Source organism: Oncorhynchus kisutch, linkage group LG15, assembly GCF_002021735.2.
Source record: "Oncorhynchus kisutch isolate 150728-3 linkage group LG15, Okis_V2, whole genome shotgun sequence".
NCBI classification, from domain to species: domain Eukaryota; kingdom Metazoa; phylum Chordata; class Actinopteri; order Salmoniformes; family Salmonidae; genus Oncorhynchus; species Oncorhynchus kisutch.
This window is the reverse complement of record NC_034188.2, coordinates 44,577,115-44,592,323: the sequence shown is the minus strand read 5'-3', so window position 1 is coordinate 44,592,323 and position 15,209 is coordinate 44,577,115.

The window sequence follows — 15,209 nt, the reverse complement described above, 5'->3', positions numbered from 1 at the left end:
AGTTCCATTGCATAAACTGATGTTGGATTGTGGGCTGGTGAAGGGTGAAGTTGTTGTGGGGGTGCGTCCTTCGTTGCCTATTGAGGGTATCGACGTTATCCTTGGGAATAACTTGGCTGGTGAGCGTGTATGGCCTGTTGTGTTTCCATCTCTAGTGGTTTCCACTAAGCCGTCAATTGTTGGTATTCCTGATGAGAGTGTACAGAGTTTCCCAGAGGTGTTCTCTGCGTGTGCAGTGACACGTTCTATGAGCCGTGGCGAACTGGTCACTGCGCCGACTAATGATAATAATACAAAGAAGTATGTCAATGTTTTCCCTGTTATCCCGTTATCTGTAACCCGCTCAGATCTAATTAATGCGCAACGGGATGACCCCACGTTAGAAGAGTTGCGTGACCAAATTGTGCCTGTAGAACAGTTGGGCGATGTCGCCCATGGCTATTTTCTCCAAGAGGATATCCTGATGAGAAAATGGGTGTCTCATGATAGTTGTTTTCTGGGGAGGCAATTAGTCAGGTTGTTGTACCAGTTTAAGCTTCGTGAGTTGGTGTTGGAAACTTCCCACAGCGATGTTGCTGGACATATGGGGGTGAGGAAAACCTACAATCGCATTTTAAGACATTTCTTTTGGCCTAGATTAAAGAGGGATGTTTCTGATTTTATCAAAACTTGTCACACCTGTCAATTAACTGGTATGCCTAATCAAACTATTAAACCGGTACCATTGTTTCCTAATTCCTGTACTCAGCCAACCTTTTGAGTATCTGATTATTGACTGTGTGGGTCCTCTGCCTCGTTCTAAAAAGGGTAGCAGTTACCTGTTCACTGTGATGTGTCAGACCACTAGGTTTCCTGCTGCCTATCCTCTCCGATCTATCACGACTAAATCTGTGTTAAAAGCTTTGACTCAGTTTGTCTCATTGTTTGGAATCCCCAAGGTCATTCAGAGTGATCAAGGATCTAATTTCATCTCTAATCTGTTTAGTCAGGTTCTTCAACAGCTCCATATTAAACACAATTTGTCTAGCGCCTATCACGCGGAAAGTCAAGGAGCACTGGAACGTTTCCATCAAACACTTAAGTCTTTGTTGAGAGCTTATTGTACTGAGATGGATAAGGATTGGGAGGAGGGGTTGCCTTGGTTACTGTTAGCCGCTAGGGAGGTTTCACAGGAGAGCACAGGTTTCAGTCCAAATGACCTTGTGTTTGGACATAGGGTGCGTGGACTTTTATCTGTTCTCCAGGATGACTGGAAGTCTCCCGAGCCTCCTCAGTCCCTGTTATCGTATGTGTGTGATTTCCGGCGACGGCTGTACGCCGCTGGTGAAATGGCTAAAGAGAAGTTATCATCTTCACAGGAGAGGATGAAGGGCATATTTGATCGCCGAGCTGAGCCTCGTCACTTTAGTCCGGGTGACCAGGTTTTTGCTCTGCTGCCAATTGTTGGTTCTCCTTTTCAAGCCAAGTTTCAAGGTCCATATACAGTGGTGCGCCAGTACACTGAGCAAAATTATCTAGTTGCCACTCCAGAACGGAGGAAAGCACACCAGCTGTGCCATGTAAATCTGTTAAAACCCTATTATGCACGTTCCTCTGAGACTGAACAGTGGGATTCTACAGAGGACGGTAAAACCTGTTCTTTTGGCTGATAACCTTGTTTCCTTGGGTTCTTGTCGTGCTAGATCTGTGCATGAGGAGGAAGATGTTCCTGGTCCTGACAATTGTATATTGCAAGGTAGATTGAAAAATTCAGCAACACTAGATATTTTAGACAGTCTTCTCACTCACCTACCTGTTGATGGGCGGAAAGAGATGGTTGGTCTGCTTCAGAGGTTTCCAGGTTTGTTTTCTGATACACCTACACGTACAAACTTAATAGAACATGATATTGACATTGGAGATGCTGACCCCATTCGTCAGCGGTTCTATAGAGTTTCTTCAGAGAAACTACGTTGTCTGGATGCTGAGGTCAAGTACATGTTGGAGAGTAAGATAGCAGAGCCTTCTTTCTCCAGTTGGGCTTCTCCCTGTATCTTGGTCAGTAAACCGGATGGAACAAACCGATTTTGTACGGACTACCGTAAGGTAAACAGTGTCACAAAGCCAGATTCATTTCCTCTTCCTCGGATCCTGCGCCGGCTCTGCGTGCTGTGTCTCCGGGGCACTGGGAGGGTGCAGTGCGTCCTCTGCCTGCGCTCCGCTCGTGCCGGGCAAATGTGGGAATGGAGCCTAAGGGAGAGGTGCGTGTAGTAAGCACTAGATCTCCCGTGCTTACCCACAGCCCGGTTCAACCTGTGCCTGCACTCTGGAGGGTCCGGGCTAGAGTAGTTGTCCAGCCTGGGGAAGTGGTGCCAAGGTTGCGCACCAGAGCTCCAGTGCTCCCCCACAGCCCGGTCCTTCAGGTGCCTCCTCCTAACACCAAGCCTCCTGAAGGTCTCCCCAGCCTGGTGGTTCCTGTGGCAGCCCCACGCACCAGGCTGTCTCTCTGTCTCCTCCCTGCAGGTGGTCCCGCCTGTCCGGCGCTGCTGCCGGAGTCTCCCGCCTGTTCGGCGCTGCTGCCGGAGTCTCCCGCCTGTCCGGCGCTGCTGCCGGAGTCTCTCGCCTGTCCGGCGCTGCTGCCGGAGTCTCCCGCCTGTCCGGCGCTGCTGCCGGAGCCCCTCTGCCCAGAGCTGCCCCTCTGCCCAGCTGCCCCTCTGTCCCGAGCAGCTGCCCTGCTGTCCCGAGCAGCTGCCCCGCTGTCCCGAGCAGCTGCCCCGCTGTCCCGAGCAGCTGCCCCACCTCTGTCCCGAGCAGCTGCCCCACCTCTGTCCCGAGCAGCTGCCCCACCTCTGTCCCGAGCAGCTGTCCCACCTCTGTCCCGAGCTGCCCCTCTGTCCAGTGGGGTCATTGAGAAGGGTGGCCATGGTGAGAAAGCCACGGAGGCGGACAATAAGGCGGACTAAGACAATGGTGAAGTGGGGTCCGCGTCCCGCGCCAGAGCCGCCACCGCGGACAGACGCCCACCCAGACCCTCCCCTATAGGTCAAGGTTTTGCGGCCGGAGTCCGCACCTTTGGGGGGGGTACTGTCACGTTCTGACCTTTTATTTCCTTTGTTTTGTATTTAGTTAGTATGGTCAGGACGTGAGTTGGGTGGGCAGTCTATGTTTGATTTTCTATGATTTGGGGATTTCTATGTTTCGGCCTAGTATGGTTCTCAATCAGAGGCAGGTGTCATTAGTTGTTGTCTGATTGAGAATCATACTTAGGTAGCCTGGGTTGCACTGTTTGTTTGTGGGTGATTGTCTATGTTGATTGCTTGTTTCAGCGCAGTTTGCATTTAGCTTCACGGTTGTTCTTTCGTTTATTGTTTTTTGTATAGGGTTTCAGTGTTCAGTGATTTCTGTATTAAAATGAATGATGAACACATACCACGCCGCATTTTGGTCCTCCGATCCATCTCGCCTCTCCTCTTCAGATGAAGAGGAGGACGACCGTGACACCATCTCACGACGTAGGAAGTACTTGATGAGGTCTGGTGCCACTTGTGACTCAGGGAAGTTTTGTGTGTGTGACTGGAAGTGGGCTTGCTTTCCATTTCCACCATGCTGCTGTTCATTTCTTTTGAACACAGTCTCTGCTCATGTTCTGTTGTTTGCTACTTACTGGATTATGGCATGTAGCTGGGTCAACACTAAGGTCTTGTTTCTCCACTTCAAATGGAAGTTCAGCAAAGTAGAGCCTAGCATGTTGTTGCACATACTCACATGTACGTTGGACTGGACTTAAGGGCTGTGTCCCTGTGTCTAGTTCTTTGCGAAGCTCTCTGCGTTCTGATCCTACAGCTTCTTCAAAGGCTGCAGCTTCAGCCAACGCAGCAGCAGCTGCTCTCTCAACTTGGAGAACATATAAACTTGCCTCGAGGTCAGCTTTTTGCTTCAACAAGCTGGCCTCTATTTCTGCCTTTTGTCTCATCACAGAAGCTTCCTTCTCAGCATAGGAGACTTGTGCATGTGCTGCGTCTGCCTTGGCGCGTGCTTTGATGGCTGCAGAACTCGCCGTTGAGGATCTGCTTGACTGTTTTGATGACCTTGATCTTGTAGATTGAGACTTGGTTCCAATGTGCTGAAGAGGCTCTTCCATCTCTCTCTGTTGAACACCTGGCTCTGGTTGTTTGCATCGTAGACTGCTGGTCTTCCCTAGGATAAGAGGCTTTGTTGGCTGATGAAACAAAACCACCGTGTGTGGTTATTCTTGAGCTTGAGCCCGCTGTGATGATGTTTTTTCACTATTCTGCCCTTGAGTTGCGTTCCCATGCAAAACTAGACAGATAGCTAACAACTAAGTCTTCAATAAAACTCCCAAGGCGTGACTTTTCTTGAATGAATATATTGAAAACGTTTATGTTGTGAAACTGCAAAATACAGAAAAGAATATACTTAGTATTCAATTCACACCGACATACTGTAGCTGCACATTATACATTTGAAGTTGCATAAAGACATAGCACGCGGTACCATGCATCTGGCATGATGCCAAACCATATAGCTAATTGTTACTCATATGGTAATTGGCTCCTTTCATTACTTTAATAATGTACAACCATCTATGTAGAATAACAAAGCATATTACACTAGAAACAGTAACAAAACTACAGTATTGTATATTTTACAATTTGTTTGCATGACGCACGAGCAAAGTAATACAGCTAACGACATACATTAAAGGCATTGCAATTTGTGAGTAAATGCAACCAACATTGATATGTAAGCAACTCTATCAATAAACAGATTATCATCATTAGCTAAATACTTGAATCGAACTTACAAACAAATATATTTTCCAAGGCTGAAGCGTGACAAGAAATAACTACATTGAAAGACCTGCACCGTAGCGTTGTTTGTAGCTGCTTCTATGCGTGCAGAACAAATTCTCTACTTCCTGTTTGCGTAGTCTTTCTAAGTACCAGAAAGCTCCACTAGGGGGCAAATAACACCATTGAAAATCCAATTTAACCATTGTAATAAAATAATATGTTACCTTCTAACAGGATGCAACCACTTAGACAAGACATGTTTAAGAAACCCCTCACCTGCTCTTCACTAACAGCTCTCTGTGTCAATTCTGATATTCCAAAACGGAACCGTTGGCTAGGATACTCGCAGACGCTGCAGGGCCAAAATCATGAGGAGACACTCCTCCTACACCGTTTAAGCTAGAAATGCCATTCCAAATCAACAAATTCGCAACGGTCTCGATCAAGTTGTTTGTTTAGAATTTTTGATATCTGTTATACTGTTTCCGTTTTTCACTTTCTTGTCCTCTTTATGTCCTCCTTCCGCTTTCATTGGATCACTCAAGAAACTCAATGTCACGCCCTGGTCTTAGTATTTTGTGTTTTCTTTTTTACTTATTTTGGTCAAGCCAGGGTGTGACATGGGTTGTGGTGTGTTTTGTCTAGGGTGTGACATGGGTTGTGGTGTGTTTATCGTTGTCTCTGATTGGGAACCATATATAGGCAGCCATGTTCTTTAGGTGTTTCGTGGGTGATTGTTCCTATCTCTGTGTTTGTTGCACCAGATAGGGCTGTTTCGTTTTTTTCACGTTTATTGTTATTGTATATTGTCTGTATTTTCATCTTTATTAAAGATGTTTACAAATAACCACACTGGTACAGCTGTTTTTGTAACTGCATTTTGTGTTTTCTTTATTATTTTGGTGAGGCCAGCGTGTGACATGGGTTATTTATGTGGTGTGTTTTGTCTAGGGTTTTTTTTGTAGGTTATGGGATTGTTGTGTAGTATAGTTGTCTAGAAAAGTCTATGGTTGCCTGTTTCGTTTTTTCACGTTTATTGTTTTTGTATATTGTTCGTATTTTCATCTTTATTAAAGATGTTTACAAATAACCATGCTGCATTTTGGACCTCTCTTTCGACGGAAAAAAACGTAACAGAATCACCCACCACAACAGGACCAAGCGGCGTGGTGACAGGCAGTGGCAGCGAAGTTTGGACTATAGGACTTTGGAGGAAATAGACAGGTGGGCGGTCGACACAGGGAGAGTGCCGGAGCCCGCCTGGGATTCGCTGGAGCAGTGCGAGGAGGGTTATAGGAGAATGGAGTTGGAGAGACTAACACGGCGACCAACAGGAAGTGGTTAAAATCACCCTAAAGTGTATATCCATACCCTGCCTGCAGTTTGATAGAAATAGTGCATTCAACCCTGTGTAAATCAGTCAGTTCTTAATGTAAAGACTTAAAACTCAGGATTCTGTAAAAGCATACCCCAATGAGGATGTGTGTTGACTTATAGCTTCCTGTGCCAACCGGAAGTGCCATAATTGGTATCTCAAGGGCTGCTTCGAGGGGTTAAAAAAGTCAGATCTTTCCAAAACTTCATATATGTGATTAGGCAACCCCCATGAACTGTAAATCAGTCATTTTTCCCATAAAATTTCAAAGGAAAACTAAATCACACAGACACACAACTTGGAAAGAGGGACGTATTGGGGTGCGTAGAGACAGACAGTGCCTTCAATAGTTAGCTTTGTTCGAGCTAAAAAAGAACCGTCAGACCTAGAGTTCCAAAACTTTATAAACCTGTTCTAGACCTCAGGTCGATAGTGCGTGGTGAGCTAGGTGGCTCTAGAAGGTTCTCGGACCGAGAAACAGCCTCGCACATTTGCATTGACTTCAATTCATTTTGACCATTACGAAAATGATGACATTTAGAAAAGTCTCAGAGACACAAGTCTAGGTGCATTGAAACCGGCACGGCCCATAGAGACGGACCCCAACGTTTCTGTCCAATAGCTCATTCAAGGAGCCCATAGCAAGGCATGGAAAAAAAGTGGATTTTCAGCACCAATTAGGGTTTTGCTCGGGCACCGAAGGACCAATCGAGCCGAAACTCGGGATTCGGGGTCGCCTCACATAGGCCTACACATAATGTCCGAACTGGACCCGCAGCTAGAACGTAACTATGAGTTTTACGTTTTTATTATGTTTTAAACTGAAGGCGCTGTGAATTATGGGCCTGCTCTGACATATATGATAGTTGGCTTCTAAATGAGTTGGAAAAAGTGGGTTTGGTGTCAATTGATATCAGTTTGGTGTCAGAATGACATCTAATTGACTGATGGACACTGACTTGCTAGTTGACTTTTGTACATTTGCAATATGTTTAAACGGAGAGGGACCATCACCAAAATGGCATTCTGAAATCAACACAAAAAATGGCATCACCATAGTCTCCAGACTGTGCCGAGTTCAACGAGACGCCCCGCTTGACCGTAGCTCGCTCTGAGTGCAGCGACCTTGAAAAAAAGAAGGCCCAAAATGAAGCCTGGCCCTCAATGTCATTTGCTTTTGGGTAACAGTGAGAGAACCGTTAGGGTGAGAAGCACAATTCAACCTCAGGTACGTTCCTAAGGTCCTTCCGATCCGTGCAAGCCTAACCTTGACCGTGTGGCATTAACCCTTAACAGTTAAAAAAAGGTGTTTACTTCAAACAGTTTGCATTGACTTCTCTCCCCATAGGAATACATTGCCTGAACCCCTAAATTCAACCTGAAGCCTATGTGGGTTATGAATTCCGTATGAACCTCTCTTCGATGACAATCCATCAGGCCACTATGAGGTCTACCTGTGTTGATTCTAAGCTTCCTGGAGCAACCGGAAGTGATTCAATTCACCCTAAAAGTGTTTTGAAACACATAACCTATCATTATGAAAATCACTGTATTCAAACAAGACATGTGTTTACTTATAGCTTTCTGTGCCAACTGGAAGTGCCTTTAATTGGGTCACACTGTCTGTTTTGAAGGGTTAAAAAAGTCACATCTTTTTAAAACTTCATATGTGTGACTAGGTAACCCTCCTGAACTGTAAATCAGTCATTTCTCCCAACAGATCTCAAAGAAAAGCTCTCACACACACACACACAGCAAGGATGGAGTGAAAAAGTGTGGTGCTTAACTTCTTGGATATAGGGGGCGCTCTTTTAATTTATGGATAAAAAAACGTGCCCGTTTTAAGCGCAATATTTTGTCACGAAAAGATGCTCGACTATGCATATAATTGACAGCTTTGGAAAGAAAACACTCTGCCGTTTCCAAAACTGCAAAGATATTATCTGTGAGTGCCACAGAACTCATGCTACAGGTGAAACCAAGATGACACTTCAAACAGGAAATGAGCAGAATTTTTGACACTCTGTTTTCCATTGTCTCCTTATATGGCTGTGAATGCGCCAGGACTGAGCCTGCCCTTTCTGTCGTTTCTCCAAGGTGTCTGCAGCATTGTGACGTATTTGTAGGCATATCATTGGAAGATTGTCCATAAGAGACTACATTTACCAGGGGTCCGCCCGGTGTCCTTTGTCTAAATTGGTGCGTAATCTACAAGCTGCACGCAGTCATCCAGTGATTGAGAGGAGAGAGGAGGCTTCCACGAATGATATATCATGAAGAGATATGTGAAAAACACCTTGAGGATTGATTCTAAACAACGTTTACCATGTTTCAGTCGATATTATGGAGTTAATTTGGAAAAAAGTTTGGCGTTTTGATGACTGAATTTTCGGGTTTTTTTGGTAGCCAAACGTGACGCACCAAACGGAGCGATTTCTCCTAAACAAATAATCTTTCAGGAAAAACTGAGCATTTGCTATCTAACTGAGAGTCTCCTCATTGAAAACATCCGAAGTTCTTCAAAGGTAAATTATTTATTTGAATGCTTTTCTGTTTTTTGTGAAAATGTTGCCTACTGATACTAACGCTAAATGCTACGCTAGCTACTCTAGCTGTTACACAAATGCTTGTTTTGCTATGGTTGAGAAGCATATTTTGAAAATCTTAGATGACAGGGTTGTTAACAAAAGGCTAAGCTTGAGAGCTAGCATATTCATTTCATTTCATTTGCGATTTTCATGACTAGTTAACGTTGCGTTATGGGAAGTACATTTTTTACAGAACTGTTCAATCTAGATGATAGGAACACTATGGACAATTTTCAGCAAGTTGCAGCAATTGAACTACAGAAATAACCACTTTTCCATAAACAAGGTCTAAAATCATCTTTGATGCACTCTGGATACAATGTTTTTTAAACATAACTGTTCAAACTAGATGATAGGGACACTGTGGACCATTTTCAGCAAGTTGCAGCAATTGAACTACAGAAATAACAATTTTTCCATGAACAAGGTCTAAATCATGTTTGGTTGCACTCTGGAAGTACATTTTTTACAGAACTGTTCAAACTAGATGATAGGGACACTGTGGACCATTTTCAGCAAGTTGCAGCAACTGAACTACAGAAATAACAATTTTTCCACGAACAAGGTCTAAATCATGTTTGGTTGCACTCTGGAAGTACATTGTTTACAGAACTGTTCAAACTGGATGATAGGAACACTATGGACAATTTTCAGCAAGTTGCAGCAATTGAACTACAGAAATAACAATTTCTCCATGAACAAGGTCCAAAATTATGTTTGATGCACTCTTGATACAATGTTTTTTACAGAACTGTTCAAACTAGATGATAGGGACACTATGGACAATATTCAGGAAGTTGCAGCTTTGAACTACAGAAATAACCACTTTTCCATAAACCAGGTCTAAATCATGTTTGGTTGCACTCTGGAAGTACATTCTTTACAGAACTGTTCAAACTAGATGATAGGGACACTGGACAATTTTCAGCAAGTTGCAGCATTGAAATACAGAAATAAACACTTTTCCATAAACAAGGTTTAAAATCGTGTTTGGTTGTACTCTGGAAGTACATTGTTTACAGAACTGTTCAAACTAGATGATAGGAACACTATGGACCATTTTCTGCAAGTTGCAGCAATTGAACTACAGAAATAACCACTTTTCCATAAACAAGGTCTAAATCATGTTTGATGCACTCCAGATACAATGTTTTAAACAGAACTGTTCAAACCAGACTGATATTGACACTGTGGACCATTTTCTGCAAGTTGCAGCAATTGAACTACCGAAATAACCACTTTTCCATAAACCAGGTCTGAATCATGTTTGGTTGCCCTCTTGATACGTTTTTAACATAACTGTTCAAACTAGATGATAGGAACACTATGGACAATTTTCAGCAAGTTGCAGCAATTGAACTACAGAAATAAACACTTTTCCATAAACAAGGTCTAAATCATGTTTGGTTGCACTCTGGAAGTACATTGTTTACAGAACTGTTCAAACTAGATGATAGGAACACTATGGACAATTTTCAGCAAGTTGCAGCATTGAAATACAGAAATAAACACTTTTCCATAAACAAGGTCTAAATCATGTTTGATGCACTCCGGATACAATGTTTTAAACAGAACTGTTCAAACTAGATGATAGGGACACTGTGGACCATTTTCAGCAAGTTGCAGCAATTGAACTACAGAAATAACACTTTTTTCCATGAACAAGGTCTAAAATTATGTTTGATGCACTCTGGATACAATCTTTTTTACAGAACTGTTCAAACTAGATGATAGGGGCACTGTGGACAATTTTCAGCAAGTTGCAGCAATTGAACAACAGAAATAACCACTTTTCCATAAACAAGGTCTAAATCATGTTTGGTTGCACTCTGGAAGTACATTGTTTACAGAACTGTTCAAACTAGATGATAGGAACACTATGGACAATTTTCAGCAAGTTGCAGCAATTGAACAACAGAAATAACCACTTTTCCATAAACAAGGTCTAAAATCATCTTTGATGCACTCTGGATACAATCTTTTAAACATAACCGTTCAAACTAGATGATAGGGACACTGTGGACCATTTTCAGCAAGTTGCAGCAATTGAACTACAGAAATAACCACTTTTCCATAAACCAGGTCTAAATCATGTTTGATGCACTCCGGATACAATGTTTTAAACAGAACTGTTCAAACTAGATGATAGGGACACTGTGGACCATTTTCAGCAAGTTGCAGCACTTGAACTACAGAAATAACACTTTTTTTCCATGAACAAGGTCTAAAATTATGTTTGATGCACTCTGGATACAATCTTTTTTACAGAACTGTTCAAACTAGATGATAGGGGCACTGTGGACAATTTTCAGCAAGTTGCAGCATTGAACTACAGAAATTAACACTTTTCCATAAACAAGGTCTAAATCATGTTTGGTTGCACTCTGGAAGTACATTGTTTACAGAACTGTTCAAACTAGATGATAGGAACACTATGGACAATTTTCAGCAAGTTGCAGCATTGAAATACAGAAATAAACACTTTTCCATAAACAAGGTCTAAATCATGTTTGATGCACTCCGGATACAATGTTTTAAACAGAACTGTTCAAACTAGATGATAGGGACACTGTGGACCATTTTCAGCAAGTTGCAGCAATTGAACTACAGAAATAACACTTTTTTCCATGAACAAGGTCTAAAATTATGTTTGATGCACTCTGGATACAATCTTTTTTACAGAACTGTTCAAACTAGATGATAGGGGCACTGTGGACAATTTTCAGCAAGTTGCAGCAATTGAACAACAGAAATAACCACTTTTCCATAAACAAGGTCTAAATCATGTTTGGTTGCACTCTGGAAGTACATTGTTTACAGAACTGTTCAAACTAGATGATAGGAACACTATGGACAATTTTCAGCAAGTTGCAGCAATTGAACAACAGAAATAACCACTTTTCCATAAACAAGGTCTAAAATCATCTTTGATGCACTCTGGATACAATCTTTTAAACATAACCGTTCAAACTAGATGATAGGGACACTGTGGACCATTTTCAGCAAGTTGCAGCAACTGAACTACAGAAATATTTTTTTTCCATAAACAAGGTCTAAATCATGTTTGATGCACTCCGGATACAATGTTTTAAACAGAACTGTTCAAACCAGACTGTGATTGACACTGTGGACCATTTTCTGCAAGTTGCAGCAATTGAACTACAGAAATAACCACTTTTCCATAAACCAGGTCTAAATCATGTTTGATGCACTCCGGATACAATGTTTTAAACAGAACTGTTCAAACTAGATGATAGGGACACTGTGGACCATTTTCAGCAAGTTGCAGCATTGAACTACAGAAATTAACACTTTTCCATAAACAAGGTCTAAATCATGTTTGGTTGCACTCTTGAAGTACATTGTTTACAGAACTGTTCAAACTAGATGATAGGGGCACTGTGGACAATTTTCAGCAAGTTGCAGCAATTGAACAACAGAAATAACCACTTTTCCATAAACAAGGTCTAAATCATGTTTGGTTGCACTCTGGAAGTACATTGTTTACAGAACTGTTCAAACTAGATGATAGGAACACTATGGACAATTTTCAGCAAGTTGCAGCAATTGAACAACAGAAATAACCACTTTTCCATAAACAAGGTCTAAAATCATCTTTGATGCACTCTGGATACAATCTTTTAAACATAACCGTTCAAACTAGATGATAGGGACACTGTGGACCATTTTCAGCAAGTTGCAGCAATTGAACTACAGAAATAACCACTTTTCCATAAACCAGGTCTAAATCATGTTTGATGCACTCCGGATACAATGTTTTAAACAGAACTGTTCAAACTAGATGATAGGGACACTGTGGACCATTTTCAGCAAGTTGCAGCACTTGAACTACAGAAATAACACTTTTTTTCCATGAACAAGGTCTAAAATTATGTTTGATGCACTCTGGATACAATCTTTTTTACAGAACTGTTCAAACTAGATGATAGGGGCACTGTGGACAATTTTCAGCAAGTTGCAGCATTGAACTACAGAAATTAACACTTTTCCATAAACAAGGTCTAAATCATGTTTGGTTGCACTCTGGAAGTACATTGTTTACAGAACTGTTCAAACTAGATGATAGGAACACTATGGACAATTTTCAGCAAGTTGCAGCATTGAAATACAGAAATAAACACTTTTCCATAAACAAGGTCTAAATCATGTTTGATGCACTCCGGATACAATGTTTTAAACAGAACTGTTCAAACTAGATGATAGGGACACTGTGGACCATTTTCAGCAAGTTGCAGCAATTGAACTACAGAAATAACACTTTTTTCCATGAACAAGGTCTAAAATTATGTTTGATGCACTCTGGATACAATCTTTTTTACAGAACTGTTCAAACTAGATGATAGGGGCACTGTGGACAATTTTCAGCAAGTTGCAGCAATTGAACAACAGAAATAACCACTTTTCCATAAACAAGGTCTAAATCATGTTTGGTTGCACTCTGGAAGTACATTGTTTACAGAACTGTTCAAACTAGATGATAGGAACACTATGGACAATTTTCAGCAAGTTGCAGCAATTGAACAACAGAAATAACCACTTTTCCATAAACAAGGTCTAAAATCATCTTTGATGCACTCTGGATACAATCTTTTAAACATAACCGTTCAAACTAGATGATAGGGACACTGTGGACCATTTTCAGCAAGTTGCAGCAACTGAACTACAGAAATATTTTTTTTCCATAAACAAGGTCTAAATCATGTTTGATGCACTCCGGATACAATGTTTTAAACAGAACTGTTCAAACCAGACTGTGATTGACACTGTGGACCATTTTCTGCAAGTTGCAGCAATTGAACTACAGAAATAACCACTTTTCCATAAACCAGGTCTAAATCATGTTTGATGCACTCCGGATACAATGTTTTAAACAGAACTGTTCAAACTAGATGATAGGGACACTGTGGACCATTTTCAGCAAGTTGCAGCATTGAACTACAGAAATTAACACTTTTCCATAAACAAGGTCTAAATCATGTTTGGTTGCACTCTTGAAGTACATTGTTTACAGAACTGTTCAAACTAGATGATAGGAACACTGTGGACAATTTTCAGCAAGTTGCAGCATTGAACTACAGAAATAAACACTTTTCCATAAACAAGGTCTAAATCATGTTTGGTTGCACTCTGGAAGTACATTGTTTACAGAACTGTTCAAACTAGATGATAGGAACACTATGGACCATTTTCAGCAAGTTGCAGCATTGAACTACAGAAATAACCACTTTTCCATAAACAAGGTCTAAATCATGTTTGGTTGCACTCTGGAAGTACATTGTTTACAGAACTGTTCAAACTAGATGATAGGAACACTATGGACAATTTTCAGCAAGTTGCAGCATTGAAATACAGAAATAAACACTTTTCCATGAACAAGGTCTAAAATCATCTTTGATGCAATCTGGATGCAATGTTTTAAACATAACTGTTCAAACTAGATGATAGGGACACTGTGGACCATTTTCAGCAAGTTGCAGCAACTGAACTACAGAAATAACCATTTTTCCATGAACAAGGTCTAAATCATGTTTGGTTGCACTCTGGAAGTACATTGTTTACAGAACTGTTCAAACTAGATGATAGGAACACTATGGACCATTTTCAGCAAGTTGCAGCAATTCAACTACAGAAATAACCACTTTTCCATAAACAAGGTCTAAATCATGTTTGGTTGCACTCTGGAAGTACATTGTTTACAGAACTGTTCAAACTAGATGATAGGAACACTATGGACAATTTTCAGCAAGTTGCAGCAATTGAACTACAGAAATAACCACTTTTCCATAACCAAGGTCTAAAATCATCTTTGATGCACTCTGGATACAATGTTTTAAACATAACTGTTCAAACTAGATGATAGGGACACTGTGGACCATTTTCAGCAAGTTGCAGCAACTGAACTAAAGAAATAACAATTTTTCCATAAACAAGGTCTAAAATCATCTTTGATGCACTCTGGATACAATGTTTTAAACATAACTGTTCAAACTAGATGATAGGGACACTGTGGACAATTTTCAGCAAGTTGCAGCATTGAACTACAGAAATAAACACTTTTCCATAAACAAGGTTTAAATCATGTTTGGTTGCACTCTGGAAGTACATTGTTTACAGAACTGTTCAAACTAGATGATAGGAACACTATGGACAATTTTCAGCAAGTTGCAGCAATTGAACTACAGAAATAACCACTTTTCCATAAACAAGGTCTAAAATCATCTTTGATGCAATCTGGATACAATGTTTTAAACATAACTGTTCAAACTAGATGATAGGGACACTGTGGACCATTTTCAGCAAGTTGCAGCAACTGAACTACAGAAATAACCATTTTTCCATGAACAAGGTCTAAATCATGTTTGGTTGCACTCTGGAAGTACATTGTTTACAGAACTGTTCAAACTAGATGATAGGAACACTATGGACCATTTT